The sequence below is a fragment of the Canis lupus genome, chromosome 2 (assembly GCF_003254725.2).
Source record: "Canis lupus dingo isolate Sandy chromosome 2, ASM325472v2, whole genome shotgun sequence".
In the NCBI taxonomy this organism is placed as follows: Eukaryota; Metazoa; Chordata; class Mammalia; order Carnivora; family Canidae; genus Canis; species Canis lupus.
The window spans coordinates 45,701,838-45,714,594 of record NC_064244.1 but is presented as its reverse complement, the minus strand read 5'-3'; the positions used below and the strand labels follow the sequence as shown (position 1 = coordinate 45,714,594).

The following is a 12,757-nucleotide window of genomic DNA, read 5'->3' as shown; positions in this document are numbered from 1 at the left end:
AATGTGGTAAATAATCCATTGAGATTTGACCCTCATCAATCACCATTCTCACTGTTACCATGTGGCTGAAAGGTACCTCTTGACAGAAAAATATGACATATGAAAGTACAACTGGAAATGTTCATGTTCTCAAACAGTGACTCATCTGATCCTCTAGGCATCTCTTCAAGACCCGAATCCAAAGAAAGCAAAATGAGTTTCTGTGCTTGAGAGATTTTTATCAACACCAGTCCGTAGGAGCAGACAGACCAAATATGGTGAAGGGGAGGGCTCATGAGGATTTTTTGGTCTATTTCACATCTCACCTCTTGAACAGTGCTGATTGGAATCTTCTGTGGAACATGTATTGCATTTCTGCTGGACATAAATTGCCTTCCTTTCCTCTATTTGCAGCACCAATGACAGTCTTGTACAGAGAGCCGAATTTTAAATTTTTGTGGGATTAATAAAGCAGATCAGAGTAGGGGTATCATGGGGGAGACTAGGAGACAGTCTGGGATAGAGGTGAGCTAAATAAGAAACCAGGATTTGGGCTGCGACGTAGCTCGCTGTTATTTGTAGAAGCTTCAGGGTCTTGGGATGGGCTGAGATGTGCTGTGGTAATGGTGTCAGTGGATCAAGCAACAAAGATTTATTTCTCGTTCATGCTGTATGTCCATTGTGGTCCAGCTGGGTGCTCTGGTCACCACTGTCACTCAGTGGCTGATGGAACAGCCAGCATCTCGAACATCAGGGTCTCACCCTAAATGTTCTTGTACAGAAATGGCATAAGCACTTCAACTCAAAACCTCATTAAATACAACTCATTGTGCCTGGCTCCACCCAGCCACAGTGGGACAGGAAGTATAATCCTTAATATAACTAAGGACATTCCCTTAGTATCTTTGTGCTTGGTTTTGGCACAGATTGCTTTACTAGGGTAGGCTGGTTATCAGAGAATGTCTTATTTTCTTTATTCAGAATTATCATTGACTTTTTAAATCATGGTTTATTCCTTAATATATTTTATATCATTGACTGCCTATTTTTCACAAAAACTACCTATTTTTGATTTACTGACCAGTGCGCTGATTCTTAAATTCTGCCAACATTTATGGAGCACGTCGTATGTGCTCAGTCACTGTGTTGAATACTGCATTGGATGGATTGCTGAGTTATCACTCAGTCATCGCTCACTTAGCTAACCCCAGAAATGGACACATTTCAGTGTAGGCCAAGGTGATTCTCGTGAGGCTTACCCACTTTATAGAGTATTGGTGAGGCTTCGAGGTCATGTTTTCAAGGTATTTAGTACTGGCACTAGTGATGTTGATAATGATATAGCAAGTTGACCTGGATTTTACAGTTCACTTCCCAACATAATTCTTATTCACCTGGAAATTCAACTAAGACTGACACTAGAATCTCTCTATTCGTTCTCCAATTGTGGCCCACTGACTGGGAACACTTAAGAGTTCAGTCCCGAGGACAACAAAAGCACAGATGCAAACCACACGCGCAGTAGCTTCTGGGAGAAGACTTGACTCAGCATTATCTTTTGTAGAGCCAGGTACAGTGTTAGGATGTATGGACAAAAGTACTTAAGTTGGAGCTAAATGAACATAAACCCCGAAATCCTATCTTCTGCTCTCTGGTCCCTTGGCAATTGAGGTTGATCTCTTAGTGTTAACTACCCCTCAATCTCACAGATTCCCTTCTGCTGACCACAATTCCCCATATGGTTTTCTCTCCGTAAAGAGCAACCTGTTTACCCAGTGACAAGTTTGTTTTGTAACATTATATATTAAAAGACAGATCTCCTGCCTGAGGATCGTGGGTTACTTCTTGCAAGGTTGTGCGCGCTCTAAAAACATCTGCGATTCAGTTGAGTGTAAAAAAATTCTCTTTTGTGTTTTCCTCAGAGTAACGCTGTCAAATAAGCCTGACTGGGTGAGGTTTCCTTCTGCACAGATCAAACTTTTGGTGAGTGTTTGTACTGGTTTGTCTGAGGAAGAAAAGAAAATGAGTGTGTTTTTGGTATCTGGCTTCAAAAAGCCAAGTCGGCTTTGCCTGATTTTTATGCAAACAGTCACACCTGCTTCTTTGATTCTGTTCTCACCCCCCTGCTCCCAGGTCACAGATGGAAACTGATACAGGAGACCTTGTCCCCTAGCAACAAACCACATCCTCTTTTGCCCCTACAGGAACATTCCATTCACGTGCCTGGCCTCAAATTAACAAAAGGTACTTACAAATATGGAGAGGGTGAATATGAGGAAGGAGCATGTCTTGTTAGGTAAGAAAACGATGTAACTGGAAACATGAGGGGAGGGGTGTGTGTGTGTGTGTGTGTGTGTGTGTGTGTGTGTCAATGGATGGGTAAGATAAGGGTGAGTGTTTACCAAATGATTCTATAGTAGATAATGAGTACAGCTTTGGGTTTTAAAAATCTTACATTTATAACAATATTTTGTTTAGGCTATGTTCTCTTAAATCTTAGTATGGAATGGCCTTTTTTTCTTACGTACGTTTTGTAACTCAGACTTCCCTAATGGAAGACTACAGATGTCTTTATTTTAACACTTAGAATGGAAGCTACCTGAAGACAGGTTATACCTTCACTTGTGTAATCTTCACATAGTATGTGCTCAGTTGATGTCTTTTGTTTGATTGAATGACTTAAGGCAGACCCATTACTCCCAAAGGAAGAGAATAAAAGCCTGTATTTTTGTGCTTTTCTACACTAGGGAGATGACCTAAATATCACATATGATTTCATCATGCATATTTTGTTTGGCAAAAATATGACTTTATTTCCTGCTTAATAAAGGCAGGATAAGGGACACCTAGGTGGCTCAGCGGCTGAGCATCTGCCTTCAGCCCAGGGTATGATCCTAGAGTCCTGGGATCGAGTCCCACTTAGGGCTCCCTACATGGAGCCTGCTTCTCTCTCTCTGCCTGTGTCTCTGCCTCTCTCTCTCTTTCTCTCTCATGAATAAATAAATAAAATCTTAAAAAAAAATAAAGGCAGGATAACAATTTAGATAGCTCGTTCTTGTAATATCCCCAGACTAAACTTGAATGATACCGTATATTAAATAATGTGCAAAATCAGCTGCATGTTTGGTTGCCAAAGGGTTTTGGCATTTTTCATGAGTAAATTAGGAGGCTGGTCTGGAAGGCTCAGGCTGCAGAATGGCAGGTCTTTGCTACCATAGTGATGTGGGCTGGAGGAGATGGATGGCTATCATATAAAGTGTCTGCTGAATGCACCATGCCAGCAGTGTTCTCTGGGTGGTACCAAGCACTACTATCAGAGAAAGATATTTTCTTGGCTCATCATAATATACCATAATGTGTCTGATATAGTCAGCCAAAACATGATCATCTATCAATGCTTCTGCCAGCTACCGAGGCTAGCTAAGGGGACCAAAGGCCAAATGCAGTGATCAAAAAGACAGCTAGAAAAGCAACAGGACAAGAGAAAAAAACTGGCCAGGAATCCATGTTTTGCTTAATTGTCTTATTCCCTGTATTCACAGCAGTGTGGGAGCCTCTTCTACCTTTGGGGGTAATCCATCTTCCCTGTGGGTGTAGGGCCTCTCATTCCCGAATCCTCCCACTTCTGACCATATCAGTCACTGGGCAGCAGACAAGGGACAGCCACAAACAAGTGGAGTGGTGAAATGTGCAGTCTCTCTTGGCAGACTGCCTGGGTTCAGATCTCGGCTCTGTTTGCCAGCCAGGAAATTACTCAACCCTCAGTGCCCCAGTTTTTTGATCTGTAAAATGGAAGAGTAATAAAAATATGATTTCATAGGGTTACTGTGGAAATTAAAAGAAGGAATACATATTTATTGCTTAGCATACTCCTGTTAATAATGGCAGAGTCAGGAGGACTGCATATATGTGGTAAATGGAGATGGGAAATGTGTATGATCGGCTACTTAGGCTTGGTCATAAAGATGTCTCAGGAACAGAAGTTGAAGGAAAATGTACAGTTGTTCTTATTATCACAATCTCTATTGATGTTTTTAAAAAGGATTTTATTTATTTATTTGAAAAGGAGAGAAAGAGAGTGAGCATGTACAAACGGGGGGGGGGGGGGAAGCAGAGGGAGAGAGAGAAGCAGGCTCCCCACTGAGCAGGGAGCCTGCTGCGGGGCTCAGTCCCAGGACCCTGAGATTATGACCTGAGCCAAAGGAAGATGCTTAATCGAATGAGCCATCTGGATGCTCCACTGATATTTATAGTGATATTGATAATATCAATATTATCCATCGATAATATTACGAAGGAGGTAGAAAAAAAATTCCTGTATACCATTTATCCTACTTCCTATATGAGGTGAATAATATTGTACGAAGCTCTCACTTCTTGGTGTTTGAGTTTTTTCAGAAGTTTTTGTTCTCAACTCCCCTGAAAGGTAACAATAGTCAAAAGATAGGACTTTGGTAAAAATTTCAAGTGGAAAGGCACATAAAATTTTACTTTTTGAAATGTAATTGCTTTGGCATAAAAAATAAGAATCAAGCTTTAGTCCCAGGATGATATCACTTTTTAATGAATTGAAATTGCAGCTAATAGAGTTGAATAAAGATTAGTGAATATGGTTTAAAAAAAAGGCATAGCATGAATTATTCATTATAGGTGTTTAAAGAGAAATGGTGAATTTTTTTAACAGAAATTCAGGAAAATAAGTCAGGCAGTTTAAAAATGAATCCACTGTACAACTTGATTCTGCATTAGTAAATATAATGAAGGTAAAGATGTTATTTAGTAGCAGAAGCATAGTGGAAAAGCCTGCAGCTATGATCAGTGGTTCTCTGGGGCAGGGGCAAGAGGAGGGTACATCCTTGGGATCCTGTCTGACCCAAGGCACAGATCTCCTGCCTTGGATTTCAGTTATTTCACTCTTTTTGTATTGCTGAGGCACATCTATCTTCTCTGGTTCCCTGTGCTCACTCTCCCTGCCTGCTTTCCCCTGGGACTGAAACTCTTTTTTTCCCCTCTATTTCTACGCTTAGTAGATATATTTTTTATTTTAACCAAACTCATTTTTTTCCCTGACCTGTGACAACATGACCAGTGAATTTCTGATATAGGTGCTTGTAGCTCTGTTGATGGACTTGAGTGTCCAGTCCCACAGCTTTGTGCCAGAGGAATAGCAGTGTAACTCACAAAGCTTACAGAGGCTCTGCTGCTATGGCTGGGCATGACCCATCAACATGCCAATTGCCTTATTTCTGGTCTTTTTAAGCCCTGGAGTCCCTGGTCACATACACTTGGATTACTCAAACCAGTCTAGTGGATGTTAAACAAACAAATTTAGCGTGATGTACCAACAGTATCAGTGCCATGTATTCAGTCACTCATAATTATTCACTCATTTGCTCAGTGATATTCCTATAGTTACGTGATGAGAGATTCAAGTGGGGTAAAGAGAAGGAAAACTAGTAAATTTCTGAAAGGAAAGGTAGAAGTTAGAAGCCAGGGAAAGTGACTTCCAGGGGACATTTTCCGATCATAGGTCGGTATTAGGATATCTAGAGGAAAATAAAATATTCAGGAGACATATTGTTCAAACATGAATATGCAGATAGTAATATCACTACTCGGGTTTCTCAAAAGTTATGTAAAAATAAGTACTGTAGCTGAAGACAGCCTGTACCCACAGGGAAGGAGTAAAGAAATAGCATTTGAAGAAGAGCGCGGGCAGTCTTGGTCAGGTACAGTGCTAAATGTTCATCTTGATAATGGAATGTTCGGGGCACTTACTTGGTCTGCTCAGTAAGTGCAGCCAGAGAGAACATAATAAGTAGTGAGCCTTGTTGGTGGGAAGCACTATTAATAATAAAGGAAATGTTAACGCTAAAGATCCTGGGGGTCTTTAACTGAGCAGCTCTGGATCTGTGAGACTGATGTGTGGCTCTGGGTCTCCTGCTAAGTTAATGATGGGCCCCCTGTGGTTTCTCCACTCTCTTGGGGGCAGTCTCAGACTCCTCCTGAGGCCTCTCTTAGTATATGTGAGTTGGAGTTGGTGGGGATGGGAAGACAGACGTTATTTTTTAATTTGTCTGAAGTGACAACCGGGCTAAGGGTAGGGATAAACGCAAAGGGTAGAAGTTGATTAAAAGGTGTTTTCTGATCTGGGACACCTCTCTCCCCTTGCAGTGACGCAGGCATTTAAGGAGCCAGTATGAATTCCTAGGAGTCAAGGTACGAGTGCTCGGGCTTCTAAAGGCATCCGGCCCTCTCCCCGGAGGCTCTGGGGGAAATGGATTTTGATCCAGCTAGTCTGGTTGTGCAGCCCCATATCCTTGCTGGAAACGTGAAGACCTGCTCTTGAATGCTTTGGTACTAGTCTGATGCACAGTGAGCTATACTTGAAAGGTACAGGGAGCCCATAGTGGCCTTCCTTGGGTTGGGTCTCCTGACTGGTCTCTTGAGCCTATTTTTAATTTCTTAGGATATTTTCACAGTACACTTGTGGCATTGTCATTGCTTATTCTAGTGTTTTTCAGTCGTGGTAAAAATAAAAAACAATAATAATAATTACAAATGGCTTCTGGGGAAGGTTCTCAATTATGCCCGCTAGGTCTCATGGCATTTCCATAATTCATAACTCATCTGTATTAATAAGGGTTGGCTGTGGGAATAGTAATCACAGTGTCTAGCTCTTACCACCAGTACTGCCTTCTCTGCAGGATTTATTGCAAAAGTGGTTACATAAGAGGGTGGATTCTGTCCATTGGACAGCCTAATCCATGGTCAAACTGATGTTTGCTCCAGTGATTGTAAAAGAACAGATTTGGCACCAGTCATATTCATTTCCAACAGAATGAAATGAGTATCCTGGACCATTATTCTCAGAGACCTCTCAGCATTGGTCTGAAAACCAATTCACAATATTTAATAGCATGCCTTCGTGTTTTCTGTAATACACTTTGATAACAGTATGGGCTTCTTTTCACTTAACACTACTTCTGTGCCTGCTACTCTGGGAAAGAATTGGTCAATGCTACTAAAATAGCATCCCTTAAGGAGTCAAATGTGAGTGGTGATTCACATAGACCTGGTTTGACCCATTTTCTTCCTGGACTCTTTAACTCTGAAGTAATTGTAACTAAATTTCAGGATTTCTTTTGGAATATTTTTTACATTTCTGTCACTTCATGCATAGATACTAATATTTCTGCTGCATTCTCTTATTATATATTAAGCTTCTTGGGAAAGTATATATCTTTTTATAGAGTTTTCCAGAACACTTAACCATACCATGATCTTCATTCTTATTCATAAGCATTCATGCAGTGGCTACTTACCTGTGGTCTAATAAACAGTGGTATAAAAATTGGAATAGGGATCCCTGGGTGGCGCAGCGGTTTAGCGCCTGCCTTTGGGCCAGGGCGCGATCCTGGAGACCCGGGACTGAGTCCCACATTGGGCTCCCAATGCATGGAGCCTGCTTCTCCCTCTGCCTGTGTCTCTGCCTCTCTCTCTCTCTCTCTGTGACTATCATAAATAAATAAAAACTTAAAAAATTGGAATAATGTGGATACTTTGTCCTCTAGTCAATGAAAATTGAAGACTCTGACCTCACGACTTTCTCGGCAAATGCTATTGACTTCTTAGGCTATGTGTAGTATTGTATACATACAAGGTATTTAATATTATAGTTAGTGATATGACATTTTTTTTTAAGGTTTATCTATTTATTTGACAGCAAGAGAGCACAAGCAGTGGAAGCAACAGAGGGAGCGGGATAAACAGGGTGCCTGCTGGCAGAGAGCCAAATGCAGGGCTTGATCCCAGGACCCTGGGATCATGACCTGAGCTGAAGGCACTCAACTGACTGAGCCACCCAGGTGAAGTGAATGGCCCTAGGGCTTTTGGTGATTGGCCCTCACCTTCAGAACAAATACCAGGGCCTAGTCAGTGGCTGCATGGGTATTGCGAGGAAGAGTGTAGCGTGTCAGTTGTGCTGGTGAAGAACATGGCAGGTATTGTACAATTTAGAGGTAGACAGCATTAGCAGCTGGGTGGGCAGCTTCCTGATTGGCTCCTGATCATAGTGACTTCATGATCCATCTGCCTTCCTGTTAGTGTGTGCATCCTACTTGTGGTAAGGCACTGTCTTTATGGAACTGGCCGTGGCCCAAGATGGTGGGCAGCTGATCACAGAGGAAGCAGTGGTTCTTATGGTGGCCCAGTTCTGTGGTGTGCTTTGATAATTAGTTCTGAAGGCTTGGCTTGGCCTCGATGTTTTTCTTCAGCCATTTCCAGTGATTCTATACGTCATTTAATTTTCTGCACACAAATTGTTTTTCTTCTTAAAGTAGTTTTCTTCTTAAAGTCTTAAAGGGTAGATTCTGTTCTAACTTTACAATGGCGTAAATCCAATTGAGCCACGTACTTCCTCCAGAATTTTCCAAGGTCAACTCAATGGCCATTATATTATTTCATGGAAAATTGTGGAAGTACCAATAGAAGTAATCATAGATACGATTGGGACTTTTTTCAAGCCACTGCCAAATGTTTACACATACCTCTATATTTTCCCTCTAATCGATGAGTTACAGTTGGTGTTTTCCCCAGGCCCATTAACATGACTTATAAAATGTCTCTTGAACTATACTTTGAAGCCCAACAAAATTGAGTTGTTTGAGCTAGAAAAGCAGGAGCAAGAAAAGTACAGAATCTCCACAGGAAATGTTTTGCCTCCAGGGTCCCATGGTTGAAACTAGAGATTGAAAATGCCAGCATTACAGCCGATATCTCTGGCTGCTCATTTCTGTGTGTCAAGGCACAGGGATAATTTGAGGCCAGGGTGGTGAGTCCTGTTGCCAGGTGGCCATTTGGCTTTATTCTCTTCCAGGGCCTCAGCCTGGACTTTTTTGTCCAGACTGCTCCTACTGCCTGTCTTTAAGAAGAGAGAGAGAGAGAGAAGTCAAAAGGTGGCAAAAAATACTTTCTCTAGGGATCCCTGGGTGGTGCAGCGGTTTGGCGCCTGCCTTTGGCCCTGGGCGCGATCCTGGAGACCTGGGATCGAGTCCCACATCAGGCTCCCGGTGCATGGAGCCTGCTTCTCCCTCTGCCTGTGTCTCTGCCTCTCTCTCTCTCTCTCTCTCTCTGTGACTATCATAAATAAATAAATAAAATTAAAAAAAAAAACTTTCTCTAGAGATAATGGGTCAGCAGCATCACTTTCATACCCTAGGGATGGTATGTATCTTCCTGTAGTTTCCAGAGAAGGGACAGAAATCTATTCTGTTAAGTAACTGTGAGAAAGAAGCTTTATACACAGGCAGGAGGGGGAGCTCATTAGCTTGCCCTCGGTGAGAAATTTTAGCATCAGGAGAAATGATGTGTAGGAGAGGGATGGAAAAATATTGAGCATATAGGAGTGTTTCATTAGCAACAGAATAGGGATTTATTTATATTTTTAAAAGATTTTATTTATTTTTGAGAGAGAAAACTACCCCAAGCAGGAGAGGAGGGGCATATGGAGAAGGAGAGGTTGGCTGCTCGCTGAGCAGGAAGCCTGATGCGGGACTCCATCCCAGGACCCTGGGATCATGAATTGAACTGAGGGCAGATACTCAAGCAGATGAGCCACCCAGGAACCACCAAATAGGAGTTTATTTTTATTTATTTATTTATTCAAAAAATTTAATCATTTATGAGAGAGAGAGAGAGAGAAAGAGAGAGAAAGAAAATGCGTGCACCTGTGGGGAAGAGAGAGAAGGAGAGGGGAGGGAGTCCTAAGCAGACTCTACACTGAACGTGGGGCCTGACTCAGAGCTCAATTTCATGAGCCTGGGATCATGACCTAAGTTGAAACCAGGAGTTGGATGCCTCACCTACTGAGCCACCCAGGCATCCCCAGAATAGGAGTTTAGAAAGGATAAAAATATTTGGTAGATTAAATTGCTTAATAATTATACTCAGATATGAGGAATACAGACTCCTTTGCACATAGTAGTTTAAATACACAAACATTTGATGTCTCATGTCAAAAGTCTGGAAGTAGGTAGTATGAAGCTAGCATATCGGTTCTAGAAGATGATTATGGACCCAATTTCCTTGTATTTCTGTTATCCATTTTCTAAACACATGACTTCGGTTGTCAAAGTCAAGTCACAAACCAAGGTAGCTGCTGGAGTTCTGGATATAATTTCCACATCCCAGACAGTAGGAACACAGAAGGCCAGGCCTTCCTGGAGACCCACACAGTCCTTCCTCTTACATCTTATTGGCCAGAATTTAGTCACATGACCTTTACTTAGCTAAGAGAGAGAGACTAGAAAATTTAGCCTGTTTTGTCAAGTAGCAATGGGTCTAGTTACGATTGGGTTTTTGCTAGGAAGGAGGAAGGAGAAGGTGAGTACTTGACGGGCGTCTAGTGATCTCTGCTACAGAGGCTGAGCCAGACAGGGCTTGGGGACTGTGCTGTTGTTGACTGTGGCATTCTGGCTTTTTGCAGAGGCCCTTTCCTCTACACCAGAGATGGAATTTCTTACTTTTACATCTGGGTTATCCAGGAAGCTGGGGTGGTTTCCAGAGAATACTGCTGAGCATATACATGTCTGTGTGAAATCAGAAACGGTGCCTGAGACCCTTTTACCTGACTCATGTAGAGTTTAATCGATTGAAACCATAGCAGGTGTAAGTGGGAATTCTTTGGCACATAGCCTGTGACCCTTGTCTGATTACTACCCTTATACAAATGCCTGCAACAGCTGAAGCTCTAGAAAGGTTCTGGGAAGAGGGCACAGTGTAGGAATCTTTTTGGGCTTATAGTCATGGGGAAGTGTATTAAGGTATTTTTAGAGCCATCAAATCCCAAATCTGAATAAAGACCCTTTGACTACTACAGAGACCCTAAAACATGCTGGTGGTTTATCTCAAAGAGTTGAAGAAAAAAATAAGCCAACATTTGAGAATGAGTTTAATTGATATATGTTTGAGAAATTAGATCATCCCACAATAACCATCCTGCATTCCTGCCTCTCAACAACTTCCTGGGGCTCAGCAGTGATTGTCGTCTTTAGACAGTGCTTGCGTTTACTGGCTCCCAGCCATCCACACATTTCTGATACCTTATGTTTGGCCTACTTTTCACTTATTTATGTATCCTGCTGGGCATCTGTAAGCATCTATGTTTGTACCCGCTGTCAGGATGACCAGGAGGTAGCCAGGACCAGGGAAGGGGGTGGCTACTGGCCTGCCTCAGTTGCTGAGTAGGAGGCATGAGTAGAGGACTCCTGGCCTGGAGAGGAAAGAAAGGGTGCCATTGAAACTGGGGCCTATAAGGAAGACACCTGACAAGGCCTGTGGCTTGTCCTGTACAACGATTCCTGGGTCCATCTGTGGGAAGACATACATTGCATCCCAGATATCTCAAGATACCCCAGGTATCTTGAGATACTCAAGGTATCTCAAGATCTGAATAGGCTCAGATTTTTCCATGGTTTACAAAGCTAGAATCAGGATGTGACTGTGTTTTATAGCCAAGTTGTTCCCATATAGGTAGACTAGATTCCTATGGTGTTTTGAAATTCGATGATTGGCCAGGCCAATATTTTTAGGGTAGTGGTTCTAACAGATTGTGCTGTTTGGAAAATTTCCCTACAATCTCCAGGAATTACTCTGTAACCTATTTAGGAGGTTTGTTCTAGTGGCTCACAGGCTAAGCTTGTATTCCAACTATTGGCAGTATGTTCACTGACATTGTTACCCGAATGTTTGTAGTGGGCATTATATTTAAAAAAGAGAGATACCCAACTACTTCCCAAGCTACCCTTGAACCAAAGGAATACTGAGTTAAAACCTTAAAAATTTTTTTTGGCAATGTTAAAAATTTACTTGAAAACCGCTTTAATGTGCAAAAGATGAAGAAAGAAAAGCTTCATCCCTTTTAAAAAGCTGCAGGATTCAGATACGTGCAAAAAAGAGACACCATAGTCCTTCAAACTACATAGGACTGAATGATTTAAGGCAACATTTTCCTCATTTGAAGCTTTTATTTAGGGACCACATGTATACATTTCAGAAGTTCTTTTCCCTTCTTCCAGCCCAGAAGTCACTCGATTGGTATTTGCTTCCTTGGACTTGGCTTGAAATGAAATCTTTTCTCTCTACCTTGGTAAATGTCAACAGTGTAAAATGGCACGATTCTGATCTCTAAATGTGCCCTACTGCTGACTGCTACCAATAGGGAAAAAAGGAAAATAGAACCTATTTGCTACCTTGAGAAACATTGTGATCTCTATTTGATTTTCTTCAGATGTGAGGTCTCTAATGGTAAGGCCTGAATTTATTAATTATGACTGGGTAAAGCCTCGACATTATAATTAGCGATAGTGACCTAAATGACATCAATTGTATTTCACTTCCTTGATTTTTAATTTTTCTTAGGTGTATTTAATTTATAGAAAAACATCTACACAGGGATTCGGTCAGCTTAAGGATAATTTTGCTAGAACTTGAAATAAGGTGCTTTCAGTGGCTGAAAATATCAGTATATTAGGCTACAACCTGCATATAAGAAAAATGGTGGTTTGCTTTCTCCCTGGTGTTTCCACTAGTATCTATCATGGCTGTAACCTAATGAATTCAGCTTTCCCCTGTCATATTCCATTTGGTTCCTTAGCTTACCTATTTGATTCTAAATTTACTTTGTAGTATTAGGTTTTAGTTTATGAATTTCCATATAGTTGGGGAAACTGTTTGCTCAAAGATATATTTTTATATCTACATTGTAGTTAATAGTACT

The 12,757-nt window shown here is 41.5% G+C and overlaps 1 protein-coding gene across 20 annotated transcripts in view; it reads left to right on the top strand.

The window, feature by feature from the left end:
• The window catches only part of PDE4D (phosphodiesterase 4D), a 1,438,885-nt gene that overhangs the window by 188,738 nt on the left and 1,237,390 nt on the right, over positions 1 to 12,757 (top strand). The window contains exons 3-5 of one of the 20 annotated variants that reach the window (XM_049097719.1): positions 1,902 to 1,962; positions 2,184 to 2,275; positions 6,154 to 6,198. The exons of 17 other annotated variants lie outside the window; for them this stretch is intronic. The gene's annotated coding sequence lies outside the window, so the exon portion shown is untranslated. Of the gene's footprint in view, positions 1 to 1,901; positions 1,963 to 2,112; positions 2,276 to 6,153; positions 6,199 to 12,757 lie in introns of all 20 variants that reach the window. 2 more of the 20 variants (XM_049097721.1, XM_035713043.2) reach the window with 2 other exon arrangements.